Below are 14,578 nucleotides of genomic sequence, written 5' to 3'. Positions count from 1 at the left end.
GAGAGCCACGAGTGGCCAAGTTTTCTGAGGCAGTCCTAGGTTTTTGTATGCTCTTTTAGGGAATGTGCTCTCCTTTTTACAGGAAGATAAATGTGATTTGGTTGTCATTTTGTCAGTCAGGCTGCCCAGGATTTTGCAATTGTTACATGTTTGTTCAAGTCATACCATCACCTTGGTAAATACTGTTGCACAGTCCATTTTCACCACCTGAGTTGTTGTGACAGTTACTGTTTGAAGACAAACTTGCAGGTTTACCCAAAGATTTGGCAACCTGGACTGATAATAATAAAAGAAAAATTGGTGACAACCCTTTTTTGTGCCCATCAAGAATAGGTGAGTGGTGGAAGTATATACATGATAGGTTCTTTCTCTTACTTGCCTCACTTTTTGAAAGACCAGTATGGTTCATCTGACTTTTTTCAGTAGGCTCCAGTGCTTTAACCAGGTCCCCTTTACACTGACAGGAGCCAAGGGGAGTTCAAAACATGTATACCAAATGACAAAGTTAATAATCTTTAGATATATATTGCTGAAAAGCACAGGTTTGCTTTTGCTTTTTGAAATATTCTTTGTTTCCTAAGTGTACTTTCATGCTGTTTTCATCTGGAACAGCATCAGACCCATAAGAATGTTACTTGCCTCTAATTATATAGCCTGTATTGTCTGATTTCAATTGATGTGTATTCTGTGAGGGTGTTCACATATGCTTAAACTTAGAGACTTCTTGTTCTTTTCAATTACAGAATTAAGAGAGGCCAATCAGGAGACAAATTTGGCAAAAGATAAAAAGGAACATTGTTCGCCTCTATCTCTACTCTTTCACTCAATTTCTGCTGCTTTATCTATATCCCAGTCCATGCTCAGTCATTACGTGACATGAAAAAAAATTAATATCTGAGCCTGGGAAAATCAAAGCTTGTTTTTTGTTTGTTGCTTTGCCTGTTTGTTTGAACACAAGGACTCCAAGATTTATTAATCATCCCACCCTTCTGAATCTTTTCAGTCTGGTTATCATATGAACTTCTTTTCCTAAAAAGAAATTTTTTATGTATTTTGTGAAGTCTCACTTGAAACAGAGAGGAAAATGCTCCTCTCAGACTGGATTTGTATTCACTCCGTACTGAGCACTGTGGCTGTGATCCAGCAAAGCATTTAAGGTTAGTTTATCTTTAAGCATAATCCCATTGAAGTTACTGGCATGATCCATGTACTTAAATTTAAACACATAGCTGAGTGCTTTGCTGGATCACAGCCAGAGTACTCAGTACCTTACAGGATTGAACACTCTCTTTTCCTTGACACTGGCCTGGGGCAAGATATACAGACATGTGTGAATATATGTTCCTTATAGTATAGAGGTTAAACACAGTGTTATTCTCAGATTCTTTCATATTCCATTCAATAGAAGATATTCTCCAGTTTCTTAAAACTCTTGCCAGTTGTACTGAAAGTGGAAACATTACAATTCCAAAAGAATCTAACCTAGACTGTCCCTTTTCTTTCTCTTTTTTTGATCATGCTGAATTTTGTAGCTCAGGAGATTCAGGTCAAGTTGGTGTTCTGAATGAAGGTAATTTGTTAACACACGTTTAAATCCCTGCAATGTTCTGCTGACAAAGGCTAACTTAATACGCAACAGATTCAACACCTCTCCGGTGGTGGTATGTGCTTTAAATGAAAGTGCTTTTTACAGCTTGGCTCACTAACTTGAGCCATTTGGGGCTGATTGAATGTCAAGCACTTCAGGCAGCTGAAGTTAAATGTTTCTATACAAGTTTGTTTAAGCCTGGTTTGGATAGTAAGACCTACAGTTCTTATTGAAATGGGGAGATATCTTGAACATTTGTAAGTAATAAAATATACAGTCCTAGAGAAACAGTGTTTCCATCAGATTAAATTATGCATATAAATAAAATTATACTGTTACAGATTTTTTTTTCTTTTTATTGGCTGCATCTCAGCATATTTAAAGGTGATTTCAAATCTGATTAATGGGAATAAGTTTGGACTCAAACATGGATTCACTTGGAAGGTGTTTTTCCTCTCCTTCTTCTTAATGCTTTCTTTTTTTCCCCACTCTTAAGCACCCTTGTACAATTCAAAGTCCATGTTCCTTATCTGAATATCAGCCAATCAGACTTTGTATCTGTACAGACTAATGATACATTCCAAGTATTATTTGCTTGATTATAAAGCCTGGTTTGATGGGATACAATCACTTTTCTGTTCTCAATGACCCACTGAATGATGACATTACTCAGAATTCCATTTAGATGATGCAAATGACCTAATCAACTTGTCTTCTGCCATGGCACTAACTGAACTCAAATGTCAAAGAAAACTTAGTAAACAAAATCTTCCTTTTATGTAACTGAAGTTATGCTATGGAAACCTTATGAATATTAGCTATAGAAATTGTTTTGTTTTTTTCATTTACATAACATAGGTGTACAGGTCCATACTCTTAAATACACTCAGAATTTTGTTTCTAAACAAAGAAAGAAAAAATACAGAGAAAAAAGTAAAATTACATTATATGAAAACTGCAACACGGTTATTTTGTTTCACTTTCCATAATAAGCTATAAACTATGTCTTAATTCAAATTTTACACCAAGTTCTCAATGGAGTTAATATTCCTCTTCTGCATTTTCAAGTACTGATCATAGTTGCTCTGTTTCCTCTGTTTCTTTCTTTACCATTAAAAAAAGCCTCAGTCATGCAAGCTATGAAATATCCTAAGTATTGTACTGGTAGAATAACCACAGTAGCTCAAGGTTACTTGTTTCAAACACTGTCATATGGGTCACACATATGTCACACATATGACACATCAAAATTAAACTGCATATCTTGGTAGCAGTCTAGTTTCCACAGCACTGAGATTTCTGGAAAACAGCCGCTTGTTTTTGCTTTGCAGGCCTATGTAGCTGAGTTTGCTGTTTTAGCTGCTTTTTGCATGACCTGCTCTCATGTCTTGGTTGCAACATGTGCTTCCACAAAATTGTCACCTAAAAACAATGGAGATAGTCTTCTAGACTGCCTCAGACACACAGAAGAGCTTTTCCACAAGCAAATGTTTGAAAGTCCAATCCAGTCCTTGCACATTAATTTGGCAACATCAGGGCAAAAATCTTAATCGCTAATGTTAAAATGTTGCCAACTAGTTTTCCAGCTATTTCACTTCTTTCTCAATATCATACTCAGTTAACTGTAAAATGATATTTGATTGTTTTGAGGGAGTTCTTACACTGAAGAAATGTTAATTACTGTCTTTCTGCAAGAGAGAATTCAAAGTCACTATCAGTGGTAACAGTGGTTCATTGCAAGTGATCCCACCTTCCAGGCTGTCTGTTCTTTTGATTTTAGGCCGATTTGCACATGCCAGAGGCCATAGTGATCTTTCCATAATAAGATTATGTTCCTGAGGTATTACATGTCTTCCTTTAAACTGAAGATCAAGACTGAAGTTTGATAGTCTGCAATCAAAGTCACACTTTACATTCCTTGGGGAAAATCGAGAGTATTTGACCCATTACATTTAAAGCATGGGTATGATAGATAATTTTCTTCTTTTTTTCTGGATACTAAACATACACACATCAGCATCTGTAAGAGATGTTATAGATTTGTGATGAAAACATTCACTGTTAGTCTGTGGCTCAGTGATGCAGTGCTCTCTTCATGTCAACAAAAATAAGGTTATTTTTATGTAACCAGTGTCTGACAACAGAGAGACTCATATAGACATCATGTTATCTACTACACCAAACTATATTAGTCTAACATCGAGATAGAAAGTTCAAATTTGAATTTTTTGAACCAAGTCAATGAACTATGCTCTTATTTCTACGTTCACCAAACTTGGAGATTTTCTTCAAGATATAAGATCACAGCAATTAGAGGAATAAATAGTGAATATAGGTAACCCTAATAAAATTTAAAGTAGAACTATATTGACTGTGACTATTTTTACATCTCAGTTGTAATGTTTAAACTCCATTTTTTCATACAGTTATAAACATCAAATAATACATACTGAAGGGTGAATAGACTGTTGCATTATTTTGGTGTAATATCTATCACCAAAAAAGGCATATGAAAAATATTTTTTACGCTGTGGAACTAACCCATAATTTTAGAAGTTGTATACTAACTTAAGCACTATTTTATTTTTACCTTTGATCTGACATATCTTCCATTTAGAGTTTTCAGTCCAGTTCATTAACTTCTAGTTATGGTCAGCAGCCCAAATTCATAAAAAATATTTTATTGTTATGTATAAGTATGTTAATACATGCACACATATGAAATAATATTTATCTTTAGTATAAAAAGTCACCCAGAAATGTTCTGAAAAATTCAAAGCATGATAAAATCTATTTAATATAATTACCTTTAAATGCATTGTACAGTTTAAGGATTAACATCAGCCTCACAATTGTTTATTTCATCTGTGGTCTTCAAACATATTTTATTTCTTCCCCCTTTTTTTCTCTCAATTTTGTTTGAAATAGGAGTAATTAAATTTAAAATCCCAGTGAGTCTACCACAACATTCATGAGAATGAAATAATAAATGTCCTACAGCAGCCAAGGCAAGTCATCAACATTGTTTTACAGCAGCTTGATGTTTTTTGCCATAAAGATTATTGTGCTTCACACACAAAAAGTTCTGTTGACTATCAATCTTAGAAGCATGAAATTTTTGTTTCACCTTTTTCTTCTTCTGTAATACTCCTTGCCTTCAATTGAATATTGTCTGATTCCTTGGTATTATGATTTAAAAAAAAAAGCAGCAAAATGTTCAAAGCCTTGAGCTCAAGAAGAAAAAAATATGTTAGTTTTTTATATTCACAAGAATTTATAGTTGGATTTTAAATAACTTTATTTATCATGAGTGTTTGGACTCCATCTGTCACCACTTTGGGTTGTTCATTTCATATTTGCAAATTATAAGGTGGAGACACTGAGTGTATAAAGAACATCTTTTCCTTACTGAAACAATCAAATATAAGTATCCTTAAGGCTATTCTTTTCCCTGAATTTGCTAAGTAAGTGGTGTGTGACAAATTAAATCATGATGAGATAAATTATCTACCCGATGTTACAAAGACCACACAAATCAAGAGCTCCTCTGAAATCCAGAATCTAAGAAAATTCTCAGTAAGAGTCTGCTTTACTCATTATCAAGGTCTGTGCTGGATATTCCAAACCTTGACATCTCACTTTTTTGTTTAGCTTAGGGATTTTGCTTTTGTGTTTTCTGACAAACTTCATGAATTTTATGAAAAAACCCTCCAATAATATACATTTTTCTTGTAGCCTAATGAGAGATGCTTAGATAACATTGTTAGCTCAAAAATTAAAATCTGAAAGAATTAAACAAGTTTGGAGGAGTAGGTGTACCATTCTTTCCCCTACATCACGAGTCCAAACACTATTTCTGTTTGGACACTATTTCTGTGTGTGAGTAGGGCTGATAAAACTAAAGAATATGAGCACATACCCCCATATATACACACATATTTCAACTCAGTGTTTAGAAAAACAAACAAAACCTATGTTCCCTAAAAATTATTTCATAGAACACAATGAAAGTGTACTATGAATGGGTTTCAATAAAGTAGCATATATTTCAATAAAGGAGATAATTCAAGAAATTTGGACTACTAGTTATCTGGGATAAGATGCTTTGTTCTATTACAACAAAATCTTTCAGATCTTCTGGTTTTTGGGGTTTTTTTGGTTGGATGTCTCACATCACTTCCATAGGTCTATGAATTTAGAATGAACTAGAAAGGTCTGAATAAGTTACATACCAGGAAATGGAATATGCAAAATTTCTTTCCAAGAAGAACACCACTTCTAATACAGAAATATGATTTTACAGTAATCTTCAAATGATGACTGAAAGTTTACAGAGTTAAATACTTCAAATGTTTCAGTTAAGATTTGTTGTCACTTTCTAAAAGGTAAATCATAATTTTTTATTTTTCTTTTAATGTGGAAAGATATAATCACACAAGGCCTATAGTTTATATTTGTTTAAGCACCTTTTCATTTCCCTGTTGCAGCCCAGAAGCAGGGTACAGCTGTGGGAGAATGGAAGAACGGTACTATTGCACTGGAAACCTTTTGGCAGACTTGAAGAAAAGGCCTGAATAGTTCTCCTTTGCTTTGTTCTTCTGTTTGAGTGTTTCCTTTTTTTAAATATAACTTTAATTAAGAGAGTTGTCATTAATGTTTTAATCAAAATCCCCAAGAACTTCTCATTGTTATACTAATCTGATGTGGATATACTCATGAACTTTTGTAAATGTAGACAATTATACCAAAGAAATACCAGATTTCACTTTACTGACTTCTACTATCAGGAAGTGATCTTCACTGTCCCAGCTAGGTTACTGCACAGCAGAACAACAGCCACAGCCAAACTTAACGAAATTCAGTATGATCTCACCTAAGAGTTTTCTTCTTCTCTCATGTGACGTGATTATCCTCAGTTAAACTCAGACAAATATGTTGTGCAAGCATAAGATCTGATTTGTAGTAAGTCACTGAAAGTAAAGTAAAGTAAAACTTTACCTATAAAGTTGGTAAAAATACATTTGCTATTTAAATTTTTCTGTATATTTGGCATAATTCAATATCTCCTTTAGAGCTGCACTGGTATATTAATTCTGGGTTTGCATATGAGAAAGTCCTGAAGAAATGGATTTATAATGAGAAAAAAAAGCAAAACACGAGAAGACCAGTGCACATACAAATCTTCAAAATGAGCTTTATTTTTATCTACACAGAAGACAAAAGTAACAGATCTCCAATCTATTCTAATTCTTGGCATAAAGGCTTATTTATTTGTAGATCATTGATCTGACAAACTGAAAAGACAATGACTTCTATTTCTTTTGGTGGCTTATACCAGTCTATTGCAAGGAAAATAGACAAAGAATTCAGATTTGTGTGCGGTGGCATCAATTTGAACTCTTCTGCTAATGTCTGTGGTTGCCTTCTCAAGGAAGACCATCCAATGTGTGCACTGTTGCTTGCTGAATGAGTTGTTTATAAAAGCATGTGTAGAAGAAGTTGTATGATTTTTGAGTACTGTAATATACTGAAGTTTCTGGGCAAATAAGCTTTACAGTGGAGCAGGAAAGCCCTCTTGTTCTTTAACAAATTGATAAAGGGGAATGTGGGTATTTCTTTACACTCCTGAAGAGACACAAGGAATTAATTTTTGTGGTTAGTATGTGTCTCATAAACAAGTAAATTGAGTCATCCAATGCAAGCATGGGTAAGCAGGTAGTGTGAAGAAAAACATTTTTTCAAACTCAGTTTGCTTCCATGGGACAGATAACTCTGGGTTCAGGATACAGAAGAGAACTGCTGGACTGTGAAACATAGGTTTCATTAATTATTCTGCTAGATTTGTAATTTCATAGCACAGTCCATAGGAGAATATCCAAACAATCTTTCCCACCTCATGCTGTCTGCATACAAAGATTTCATCCTTCACACCAGCCATAAAACTTTCACTCATTTTCTGATATTCTTTAGGATATAATAAACAATTACTGTAATGATGTAGACTTTGTACCCCCATTGTGGAAGAAAAGAGTTAAATGTATCCCAGAATCAAAAAAATCTGCTCAAAAAAATTCTAGCTCTGTGGGATGCAAGGATAAAAGTATGATCCCACTGTAAGGAAGAGAAACACCAGACATGGATACTGATTACGCTTCCCAGCTTCCTTCGTGTTCTTTTTCTGGGGAAAGAGGAGATTTTACTCCTTTCTTTTACATTTTAAAACACTACCCTTCTTGCAGCAGGCCAGGTTAGGAGAGTTAATTGGACCAAGATGTCTATCTTGTCATGACCCAAACCCAAAATTCAAAGTCCCTTTGTTTAGTTAGCTTTACTTCTTCTGAAGGGAAAGAAGGAAATGGGTAAACACCTGAGTCATTTCTTGATCTTAGCATGCATTAGAGGAGCAAAAATTATTATAAAACTAGCGTGACATTTGGCAAAGAGGCCTATAATTATTGATAGAACTGAACTGAAAACCATACTTCTATTTGTGGCTTCTCAGGAGTGAAAGAAAATTCATTAATCATTCAGTACCACAGTCTGCTGTAATATTACACCTTCCATTGAACAAATGGATCTATGATTAATCGGGTTAATTGATTTTGTTGCTTAAATCCAGACTACTTTGGCCATGGAATAATTTTAGGCTCTAAAACTAATTCTGAGAGAATAAATAGGGCTAAAAGAATACGTTATCATCTGATGATTAATATTGTCCTTCCAGTGACCAGCCAAATTACTTTCTGATCAGTTTGTGCCTATTTAATCTTGTTTTGAACCGAATATGGTGATAATGATCAAGGGAGGCATGACATGATTTGCAAAATTTTCTGTGTTCATATTATGAAGTAGAACTGAGAAATAAAGTCTATGAAAAAAAAAAAAGGGAAAAGTTTTGCTTAATTTATTCACTTTTCCATTCCTAGCTGTAAACCATTATATATATATATATATATTTATATATATTTATATAGTTTCCCTGGCCTTTAAGATTTCTGAATTAAATGAAAATAAAAATGAAGCAAAAAAGATAATAACTTAATAACTTGTTAATCTCCAGCATTTTTATCTCATCAAATAATAATTATTTTTAAAATTGGTATCGTTTTTTTCCTAAAATGAAATAAATTTCAAAATGGAAAGTCATTTCAATCAAATAACTACAAATTGGACAAGCAATTCAAACTTTTAAATGGTAAGGCATAATACTTTGTTAAATTAAAAGTCTTTTTTTCCTTTCCTGTGTAAGAAAAAGCAATTTGTGACTACTTACATTTCTTCACTTATATTGCATGTAACAATTTTTTTTCAAAAATTAAAATTTCATTAGAAAATTCCCTCATATACGTCAGCAATTGCCTAAAGAGACACAAATTTTAAAGAAAACATTTTAGCATCAACAGCAAATTAAAACAAGCAATTTTTAAACGTTTTGAAATCTATATATCCGCATGGTTGCTGGATCATACCACTTCAAGTGGATCTACAATTACCTACACTGAGGTAAGTTTAAAATGTCCTCATGACCCCTGAATCAGTGTCAGTGAGTCACACTTTAATACTCAGCACTGTTTGGTTCTGAACCTAAGAGCTGAGTGGATAAAAGTCTGTGGTTTCTTTTAAAAACTCTCCTATTATTGCTGGAAGTAGATGAGAGCCTGGTATAATATATTGCAAATTCTTTGATTTCTACTTTCAAACACCAGTGTTTCTGAGAAATTTATGCTATTCCATTAAATATGTGCCACACCACAGTCACCATAGACTGTAATTTTTATATTTCCCCATAAATAGGATCTGACATAATGCAGAGCCAAAACTCAAAGTGTTCTTTATCTTCCAGATCTTACACAAGCTACTGAGCTTATAGGTCAGGATTTGAAGGTGGTTTCAAAACCAGATATTGAAGAATAGATAGAGCCAAGATTCATAATTGAAAGATAATGACTGAGGCATTCATCTGTGCAGTTTATGTGTGTTTTCAATTAGTTGCAAATGTTCTTTACACAGTTTAATATATGAGACAGGTTAGAATGGTGTCATGGTTTAACCCCAGCTTGAATTGAAGCTCCACACAGACACTCACTCACTCCCCTCCCCACCAGTGGGACAGGGAAAAAAACTGGAGGGGTGAAAACTGGAAAATTCAGGGGTTGAGATGAGGACAGTTTAGTAGGGAAAGCAAAAGCCAAGCACACAAGCAAAGTAAAACAAGGAATTAATTCACTGCTTCCCATGGGCAGGCAGAAGTTCAGCAATCCCCAGGAGAGCAGGGTGCCATCACATGTAATGGTGAGAGGGGAAGACAAACTCCATCACTCCAAACCTCACCTCCTTCCTCTTTATTCCCACACTTTATGTACAGGACATGATGCCATATGGTCTAGAATATCCCTTCAGTCAGTTGGGCTCACCCGTCCTGGCTGTGTCTGCTCCCAGCCTCCCATGCACCCCCAACACCCTCACGAGGGTGTCAGTACAAAAAGAAGAAAGGACTTTGGCTCTGTGCAATCCCTGCTCAGCAATAACAAAAACACCTCTGTATTATCAACCCCCTTTTCACCACAAACCCAAAACACTGACCCATACCAACTACTGTGAAGAAAATTAACTAAACTTCAGCCAAAACCAGGAAATCTAGAAAAACCTGTACAACCTTTGAAACAATAGAGATGTTCTTTAGGACAACTCAAACATTTTGAAACTGGGAATAAAAACATGAAAAATCAAAGTGAAAGGAGGAAAATTAGGAACCCCTTATCCATTTTTGGGGAGTAAGAGTAAGGCATATTGAATCACAGAGCCCCTTTTAAGTTTGAACACTGCTTTCTCAGAAGAGCAAAACACCTTTCAAGACCTCCCTCCTTTAGATGCTCTTGATCGCATCTATACCTATATAAACCCATCCTAGGAACAAAGAAATAAAGGTTTTCCTGTCATGACCAAGATTCTGTCCTAAAACAGACCATGCAAACAAGTCCTGAGTTTAAGAGAGAAGGAAAAGAGATGTGCAAAGGAAAAATAAATGCTATACCTGCTCTCTTCGTTTAATGAGTTGCCTCTTTCTGTGAAGGAATTCCTCCTGGATACCCTTTTCTCTGCTTGGCTGTGTCTCAGCATTCACTCCTGTTGTACATCATTTATCAGTACCAGCTCTGGGAGATAACCAGCATCTGTGAGATGTGTAGTATGTTTTGGATGAAAGCTGTCCCTGTTGCCTTTAACAATGCCAATTGTTCTACATCCCCAGTGTTCTGCACTTGTCTTCTGTGGTTAGAAACAGCATTCCCAGCTGCAGAGGGAAAGGGTTTTGAATAAATATTAAGCAGACAGCAATCATGCTACATGTAAGTTTTTCATGAATGGTATTTAAACTGGGAGTAACAGTAGGTTTTAAATTTTTTTATGAGTGTCTTAATTAGAGGCTTATTTTTTTTTAATTATCAGAAAGGAAAAAACATTATTGCCCTATGTTTTTCAGTGAATAAAAAGAGTCCGGCATTTCTGATTCAAGATATTGGATTCAGACTTGAGATCCCAGACTCTGGAGGCTCTCACATGCCTGACAGCAATTCCAACCACACTATACTTTGGTAGAAACAATTTTTTCCTTCAAAAATATCTGCAGAATTTTATGTCATGATATGATAGCTCCTCTGGTACAAACCACCCTATCTGCATCATTCAGTCCAGTCTTCAGAAGCGTTGGGCATGAGGAAACTTTCTGCTGCACGGAGAGGTCTGACTCATCTCTCACCATGGTGTCCAAGCAAGCTGTCTGAGGCTGCTGTGATAGCAAGAAAAACAGCTGAGATCTGTAAGAAGGAGACTGCCTCAGGGTGTCTGTGTTCCCTATTTAGAAGTCACATGGATCCAAATTTAAGAAGATGGGATAATTCCTCAATTTCTATTCTAACCTTGACATGGGGAGTTTCTGGAGGTATCCTCCAGATGGGAAATTACAAATCTACATTTTGGCACACAAGGTCACAGAAGTATTGTGTTCACCTTTACCTTTTCAGTAGTAGACAGGACTGGACAACATGCAGTGGTGGGACCCCATGACTCCTCAAATATACCTGCTTACATGAATGATTTGGATAATAAGATGTCTTGGTTTGAAAGGACAGGTGTCTGCCAAGGAAGGCAGGAGCCTCTCTTGAAATGGAAAATGTAAATCCCCTCCCTCCAAATTATTATAATTTTGAAATTAAGGGGAATTCAGACAAAGATATGGGAGTAGGAATTACAGTTCTTTATTAGGAAAAGTAAAAACAAAAATGCATTAATACAAAACAACACTGACAGAACACAACCTGACACCCTGTGGGTCAGAGTGTTGGTAGCAGTCCAATTAAATGGTGGCTGCTGTCCTCCTGCAGTGACATGTGGGGCTCTGTTGGAGCAGTGATCCTGTAGAAGGGTATAGTTTTCTTCAGAAGGTTCAGTGGTAGTGTAGATGGGCCTGGTCTTCTGGGAATCTAGAGAGAAAAGGCTACTCCTCTTGGGAGTCCAATGAGAAAAGGCTGCATGCAGTGTTCTAAATCTCAGATTATATCCAGGTGGGAATGCTTAGCTCCTCCCCCTGGGTGGAGTATCTCACAATGGGATGATGGAATTTTATAAGTCATGCAGTGAGACTCAATGGCCCATTAACAGAAGATATTTTCTGGAGGGAGGACTCCCTCCTGGTTTTAACAGGTGACCCAATTAACAGCAGATAACTGCCCCACCTCTAACAGAAGGCAATAGAATACACACCCCCAGTCACATCTTGCATTTGCAACTTGAGACTAAGTAATATAATGAAAATAAAGGTAGGATGGTATCACAAAAAAATTGTATTGCAGCATCTAATTTAAGGGTTTATAATCTGACTTGTTTTTGAGCAACTTACCATTTTTCATTAACACTCTGGAGCTTATTATTGGCTTCATAGATGAGATGACGGGAACCTGACATACTGGCTGACTTCACTGTTGTTCAAAGACACTTCCACTGCAGAAGAATTGTCCAAAACCAGGGACAGCTTTACTCTTTCTATTAATCTGAAAGTTTGAAAGTCAATGAGAAGACAATACCAATGCTTGCAAGTCCATGGAAATTAGTCCTTTTTCCTTAAATTATGATTCCAGTTTTACTATGCTGTTAAAATACTTGCTACAAATTTGTTCTTATTAGTTGATTTTGTTATTGCCTTGGACTTCAATAGCTATCCTGCAATCACAAAAATGGAGGTTGTCAAGGAGAACTGATTTTCTGCTTAACTTCAGGCTATTTATCATTCTTGCCCTGTATCTCTGTGTATTTGCTGAGACATAGGTACATCAGTCATCTGTCATGTGCTGGTTTGCAGCTAGATCTGGATTGTCCCTTTTTATTTTCATTCCATGCACAAGGATGAAAGGACAAGGCAGTAGTGACTTTAGCTTTGCCCTGAGGTGTTGCCAGGGCACAATTCAGAAGTAATACCAAGTTCTGCAACGCAGTAAAATTTCCATGTCCTCCACTTCTGAGCTATGTGCTTTGTCTTAAGTTTTGGCAGGCTAGTTAAGGTTTAAGGTTCATTTAAAATTTGATTTATTTCAGGCACTCTCAAGAGTTTTATTAATACTAAGTGCAGTGGGAAGCCCTGTGATTATCATTTATATGATCAGAAGAGATAAATAATAGGCAGGTAGGGGTTTATGCAGGGATAGGAGGAAATACTGCTTAAATAAGGTGCTTACAATCACATCATCATCATAGACATTAAGAAGTTATTCACATTTGCAATATTTCAAACACATTGCACAGAAATGAATTTTGGTGACCAGTAGTATAATTAAAATGTAGAATGAAACACTGTGAAAATGAAAACTGTGAAAATATCTATGAGCTTTCACCTGTCTATATTATTTCTACCTTTTATTTATTAAGTTTTATTCATCTGCTTCCATTAATCCTATTGGCCCTTACACTGCTTCATAAGGCACCGATTTTTTGCACAGTCAAATAACTTCTTTGACTTGATGTGGATTGAAAGTGAACAAGTGGCTGTTGCAAAACTGAAACAGTGACAAAAAGAGGAGGAGTATCTGTAACCAACTAAGCTTCACCATGATGTTTCCTAATGTATTTAACAGTAGTTTTAACTAGACTTTTCCAGTTGTTTATAATGTCAGATGCTGCAGCTTGCTGAGTGGCAATCTTAGTCTTCTTCACTGAAAAAAAAAATACAACACAAAACAAACAAACCTTGCAAGCCTATTTTATGCTCTGCTATGTCTCAAAGAAGCTGTCAGGTAATAGCATGGAAAGTTTCTGATCATTGAACCTCTGGGAATCTGGGTATTGACATGAATACTATTTTCAATATCATCCTGGAAGACAAATTATTATTTGCCTGATTTTGCTGGATGAACGGGTTAATTTTTTTTAGACATAAAATTGTACTCCAAAACATTTAGAAAAAAAAAACAGCAAGCACAGCCTTAGCAAAACTAAGATATGATTTCCCTCACTTACTTCTTTAATAGACACATCAATCTCTCTTGTCATGGTTTTGTTGCTATACATATAGAGCAAACCTCTTTTTTATTCAGACTGATTTACTTTTATTCTAGATTGAGGAAACCAACAAACAAGAAAACAGCAAAAGAGGAATTGCTATATGTTTCTTCCCAGCTGAAATGCTAACTGGGAGCTCTTTCAGCAGGGAGCATGCTATGCTTAAAGGTACAGGAAATCCTGAGTATTTGTTTTCTTGTGCTATTTATAAGCTCCTCACTCCTAATTTTTTTTCAATTCCATCTAGTATATGAAGAATTACCACAGTCTTCCATTCTATATAACATATTGTCTGTGAGTCCTGCACCTACAGCCACTTCAATATCCTGATAAACTAAGGAGCAGCCAAGAGTTATCCCAGATAATGCTGCTCTGGACATAGATATATGACTTGAGAGTAATTATGGTTTTATTCTGTGCATTTTGGCTCTAGTCTTTCAC

At 35.6% G+C, this 14,578-nt stretch overlaps 1 protein-coding gene across 2 annotated transcripts in view; it reads right to left on the bottom strand.

Moving 5' to 3' along the window:
- LOC139605209 (cadherin-19-like) overlaps positions 1-10,763 on the bottom strand; it is a 110,910-nt gene extending 100,147 nt beyond the window's left edge. Inside the window, exons 1-2 of one of the 2 annotated variants that reach the window (XM_071456573.1) lie at positions 10,623-10,743; positions 8,858-8,947 (exon numbers count right to left, since the gene is read on the bottom strand). The gene's annotated coding sequence lies outside the window, so the exon portion shown is untranslated. Of the gene's footprint in view, positions 1-8,857; positions 8,948-10,622 lie in introns of both variants that reach the window. The other variant, XM_071456554.1, reaches the window with a different exon arrangement.
- Positions 10,764-14,578: the final 3,815 nt, after the last annotated feature.

This window comes from Agelaius tricolor, unplaced genomic scaffold (assembly GCF_023055355.1).
Source record: "Agelaius tricolor isolate 1412-34295 unplaced genomic scaffold, bAgeTri1.0.p SCAF_2, whole genome shotgun sequence".
Lineage (NCBI taxonomy): Eukaryota > Metazoa > Chordata > Aves > Passeriformes > Icteridae > Agelaius > Agelaius tricolor.
The sequence above is the reverse complement of the archived record's forward strand: the minus strand, read 5'-3'. Positions and strand labels throughout refer to the sequence as shown.